Source organism: Lepus europaeus, chromosome 4, assembly GCF_033115175.1.
Source record: "Lepus europaeus isolate LE1 chromosome 4, mLepTim1.pri, whole genome shotgun sequence".
In the NCBI taxonomy this organism is placed as follows: domain Eukaryota; kingdom Metazoa; phylum Chordata; class Mammalia; order Lagomorpha; family Leporidae; genus Lepus; species Lepus europaeus.
The window spans coordinates 50822958-50828957 of NC_084830.1; positions in this window are offsets into that span (position 1 = coordinate 50822958).

Genomic DNA, 6000 nt, shown 5'->3' on the forward strand with positions numbered 1-6000 from the left:
TTAAGAGATAGTAGCTGAGATCAATGCACATTTCATTCCATCATCAAAAAATAATTTTTTGAAATGGAAAGTGGAAAGTATCCCTTTACATTTTCATAAGAAAAATTACCTAAACTAGGTACACAGAACCAATAATTTTTTGTATGCCAACTATTAACCCAATCTCTATGTGAAACCTCATTCAACCCCACTGTAAAGTCTAATATATATACATATATGTTACTTAGAAGTGAAATAAATTCTCATTAGTCATTTGGTTGATAAGTGTAGGAACCATGATTCAGGTGTAATTATGTCTAATCTAAATCCATGGTCTTAATAACTGAATTATGGGCCTGGCTTTGTGGCATAGCGGCTAAAGCCACCACCTGTGATCCTGGCATCCCATATGGGCCTCAATCCAAGACCCAGCTGTTCTAGTTCCTATCTAGCTCCCTGCTAATGGCCTGGGAAGGCAGCGGAGGATGGTGCAAGGGCTGAGACCCCTGAACCTATGTGAAGAGCCTAGATGAAGCTCTTGGATCCTGGCTTCAGCCTGACCCACTCTGGCCATCGAGACGAAGTGGGGAGTGAAACAGTGGATGGAAGAGATCTCTCTCTCTCTGCCCTTCCTCCTCCTCTCTCTGTTACTCTGCCTTTCAAATAAATAAAAAATAAATTATACATTCAAAACGTGATCAGGTCACTATTTACCTAAAATATTTAGATACACAAGATAAGCATGACCGACTAAGTGGCATATGTATTTGTGCAGTCAGGTCCCATATGTTGAACATCAACATTGAGTCTGTAGTGTTTAAGGGCAATGTGATCAGAGTTCGAAAGCAAGGAAGCAAGTGGCAAAACTTACCTATGTCCAAATAAGGGAGAGAATTTAATTTTGTTTTTATGCTATCTTGCCTGAGAATCCTGATTCATGCAAGTAGATTGATGCAAATCATACTCATACACAATAAACACTCAAGGGGTTGCCTTGAGGGAAAATAAAATTTTAACAACAGCAGATTTCATGAAAGCCTCTCACAAACAAGTATCTGGTTCCCAATTCAGTTCAGTATTCCTCTCAAGGTACCCCTGTACTGACCATTCACTAACTAATTCTAGAACCATTTAAAACATAAGAAATTACATCTCAATGCAAATATATCATACATCCATACAACTACTCAGAATGTTTAGTTTGTTCTTGGGATTGTTAAATAGCCCATGTGTCCTCATTTGCTACCTAAAAGTACCACTGACCAGAAGGAAAAATAAGCATATATACTCAACCTCACTCCTCGGGTCATTGGTTAAATTTAGTGATTCTCCTAAGGAATGGCTAATGTTAGATTCCCAGTTACCAGATGTACTTTAACTTCTTATGATGTAACCTCTCTTGTGTTCTAACTGGTTACCATGAAGATCCATGATTATCTCTAGATCTTCCAATTACACTAGTCTTGTGCTTCTTTCCGCTTTTTCCACAGAGCACTTAGATAGTTTAATTTCACAGAACATTATTGAACGTAGACAGAAGTATCCTTATGGGGAAAGGATTAATAATAATACCTCTTCCTATTTATATGTCAGCCCATCAAAGTCAAAAATCATCCTCATCAAAGAATACAAATTGACTGCCTAAGTAGCATGCTCTGTTTCATGTAACTCAAAGCTTATAAACCAAGGCCCCCAGAGATTGCATTCTAAAAACAAAATACAGTATTTTTTTTAAAACCTCATAAACCTAAAAATGACTTTCATACAGGTCTCCTTTTAACTCCAAGTATAAGTGATAAGTGTACATTGAGTAGAGTAAATTAAATTCACCCTTACATAGAGGAAATTTAAGTATAATTTTAATGGGGTTTAAACTTCCTGAATCAGAAGGTTGTTTATAGCATTTTGTACACTTCTAGAGTGCTATCAGAAATAACACCTTGGGAAATTTCTATAGCATTGGGCATTTATAACCCATTTTCTTCTCTCCAATCCAAAGGCAATGTTCAAAATTGGGACTTGCCTTGCCATAGGAAGAACCCCTGCCTGCTAAGGAGCTTACAGGATTCTGCAGGGCCAGGTCATTTGATAAGAAGTTTCTCAGGTGTTAATGACTCCCCTAGTTAAAGTTAACCTTTAGGCCTAGCCTTCCAGTAGAAACATGGTTTCTTGGCAGGTCCTGAGGCACCAACGGAGATGCTTCTCCTTCCAAAATACATCAAGAATTCTACTCCAGAGAGTTTCTGTTGCTAAGAATAATTGTGGCCTATAGTTCATGCTCCTGTGGTTTACAGTGACTTCCTGTCTAATATTGGTAATATACAAAATGCTGAGACACTTGCCATGAACAAAAAGATAAGTTATGGGCTCTTTTTTTTATTTTATTTTTTTATTTTTGACAGGCAGAGTGGACAGTGAGAGAGAGAGACAGAGAGAAAGGTCTTCCTTTGCCGTTGGTTCACCCTCCAATGGCCGCCGCGGTAGGCGCGCTGCGGCCGGCGCACCGCGCTGATCCAATGGCAGGAGCCAGGTGCTTCTCCTGGTCTCCCATGGGGTGCAGGGCCCAAGGACTTGGGCCATCCTCCACTGCACTCCCTGGCCACAGCAGAGAGCTGGCCTGGAAGAGGGGCAACCGGGACAGGATCGGTGCCCCGACCGGGACTAGAACCCGGTGTGCCGGCACCGCAAGGCGGAGGATTAGCCTATTGAGCCGCGGCGCCGGCCAAGTTATGGGCTCTTGATCCTTCTAATCTCTGTTCTGAAACTGAATGTATACTGCCTTTTTAAACCTCAAACTCTAACATATATATTATACCACTCTTCCTAAAATTAGAATATAAAAACATTAACACCAGCCATGTGTCCCACACATATCATTTAACAAATATATTGCTTCAAAAATACAATACACTGACATTACCAAATAGTACTCTAAGTAGTCAATGTATTCTTGCATACAAAAACCTAACACAAGCTTGGTAGGCAGTTGAGTATACAGTCACACACTGACTTGTTCCATCTAATTCTGTTAATAAGTAGCAATATCATCTCCACTTAAGAACAGAAACTTTGTCTGACTTGTTCATCACTTTATACACATTATTTAAGACTGTTCTGGCACTGTGGATACAATCAATTGGTATTCTATACTTCCCAGAGCTTCTAATACCACCACTATCACCGTGAGGATGTATATGAACAATGATAGCTAAAGAACAGTGAAGCAAGGGCAATAGACCTAAGTCACAAAAGTCTCCTATTAGGAGGCAAATGTAACATTTGTTTTATTTACACATCAATTTTGTTGCTCACAAGAGAGAGAGAAATCCCCCTGTGATGTTTGAAGTTATAGGCTTCTCGATCTGTACTGCCCATATGCTCAATTCAGTGAATCTAGCAAACTACTCTCCTTGAGATCAATTTCTATATCATATAGCTTCACTAAGTGTCCACCCTAATTCAAGTATGCCCTGCATACTAGCTTCCCAGGGCATCAACAGTTGTGATAAACTTTATATTTCATTTCCATCATTCAAATAGCTTGTTAGTACAGGGTTGATAGAAGTTTGTAGGAATAAGTTACTTAGACATTTGGGCTTTTGTTAAGCTGAACATTTTCAAATTATGCATTCCAGCACACTCCTGTAAATGAGTACCAGTTTGAATACCCAATATTTCTAGCCCTACCAAACATATATTGAATAAATGGATGGATGGGTGAATGGATGGATGGATGGATGGATGGATGGATGATGTGGTGAAGGCAAATGTGTGAGAACACTAGGGCATGATCCCTTTTTATTGCTCACCCTGCCTTTTACCCATCTCTTTTTCCTCATAACTTGTTTATAACTTTTCTGAAACTACCTTACAAAAAGAATGCCAAACTATCTCTCAAGAATGTGTAAATGCTAGGCTTTGGTTATACCATATACCATTTATCTTCCCAGGAAATGGAAAAATTCCCTAGGGTCATATATCCATATATGCATGACAGAGGGGCAAACCTTCCAGGAGATCAATCCATATATCTGACTGCTTTGTAAGGGATTTACTAAGTGCAAAACAAATCATTCCTGGCGCCTGACTTTTGAAACATTTCCTTTTGTGTTTAGAGAGTGCAGTCACCCGGTCACTTGCATTCTGAGATGTGAAGTCTTACAGATGGTTTAGTGTGTGCTCACTAAGATGGTCTTCCCCATTAACTCCTCAGTTCTCAACACATTCTGTTCTGGGTGATAATCTCACGGCCTAGCAGTAGCCTAGCAGAATTAGTGTTAGGTGCTTGGCTTAATACTAAAAGATTTAGAGATATACTAACAGAAGTTCCACTAAAATGGCCCATCTGCCAGGTTTCAATTTACAGGCTTTAAAACATACATACACAGACACACACACACACACACAAACACGGAGAGAGAGAGAGAGAGAGAGAGAGAGAGAGAGAGAGAGAGAGAGAAATAGGTATTTGCAAAAGAGAAATAGTTTCAAAAGCATTTAATGTCCAGTATGTTCTCTTGGATTTTGTATTTCTAAGTTGAGCACCTTGGGAACAGCCACTGAGTTAATAACTGGAATCCCATATTTTACTGAGAATAACTCTCAGAACTGAGCAAGGAAGGAAGGAAGCAAGAGTTGGTAAAGGGAACAATTTAGTAGAGAAGCAGTTGTAGCAAAGATCTCAGTGCTAATCTTCTTAGGAACTCTGGAACTGGGAGGGCCTCCAGATTTGTCCCACACTAAGGCAAGAGGGTCAGGAGATTTCACCCCACCTCTCCCACTCACTCAATATGTGCTTCCCCCGTGGGAGAGGCTGTAACCTTTGTTAAGTCAGCTCCCTTTGGAGAGGATGAAGAACTGGGAGGCAAGTCAGCTATGAACCATTAGCCAGCGTCAGCATTCCCAGTCCCTAATTGAGCATCTGAAGGGTCATCTCAACAGTCCACCACAGTATTCACTATATTTTTCACATCTACAGTTCGATATATGGGCACATAATATCCGTTTGAAAAGTTTATTCTTGTTTGTAAATATTATAATTCCAAAGTGTGCCACAAAGAGAACATTACTAGAAGACTGGTGTCACTGAAAATGTCACAGCCATTGACTTGGTGTAGTGGGTAAAGCTACTGCCTACAGTGCCAGCTTTCCATGTGGGTGCCAGTTTGAGTCTCAGCTGCTCCACTTCTGATCCAGCTCTCTGCTATGGCCTGGGAAAGCAGTGGAAGATGGCCCAAGTGCTTGGGCCCTTGCACCCACATGGGAGACTCAGAAGAAGCTCCTGGCTCCTGGCTTCAGATTGACACAGCTCTGGCAGTTGCGGCCATTTGGGGAGTGAACCAGTGGATGGAAGACCTCTCTCTCTCTCTCTCTGCCTCTCTGTAACTCTGCCTTTCAAATAAATAAATAAATCTTTAAAAAATACATATCTTCAGGCCGGCGCTGTGGCTCACAAGGCAAATCCTCCGCCTTGCAGCGCCGGCACACCGGGTTCTAGTCCCGGTTGGGGTGCCGGATCCTGTCGCGGTTGCCCCTCTTCCAGGCCAGCTCTCTGCTGTGGCCAAGGAGTGCCGTGGAGGATGGCCCAAGTGCTTGGGCCCTGCACCCCATGGGAGACCAGGACAAGAACCTGGCTCATGCCATTGGATCAGTGCGGTGCACCGGCTGCAGCGCACCAGCCGCAGTGGCCATTGGAGGGTGAACCAATGGCAAAATGAAGACCTTTCTCCCTATCTCTCTCTCTCACTGTCCACTCTGCCTGTCAAGAAATAAAAAAGGCCGGCGCCGCGGCTCAACAGGCTAATCCTCCGCCTTGCGGCGCCGGCACACCGGGTTCTAGTCCCGGTCGGGGCACCGATCCTGTCCCGGTTGCCCCTCTTCCAGGCCAGCTCTCTGCTGTGGCCAGGGAGTGCAGTGGAGGATGGCCCAAGTGTTTGGGCCCTGCACCCCATGGGAGACCAGGAGAAGCACCTGGCTCCTGCCATCGGAACAGCGCGGTGCGCCGGCCGCAGCGCGCTACCG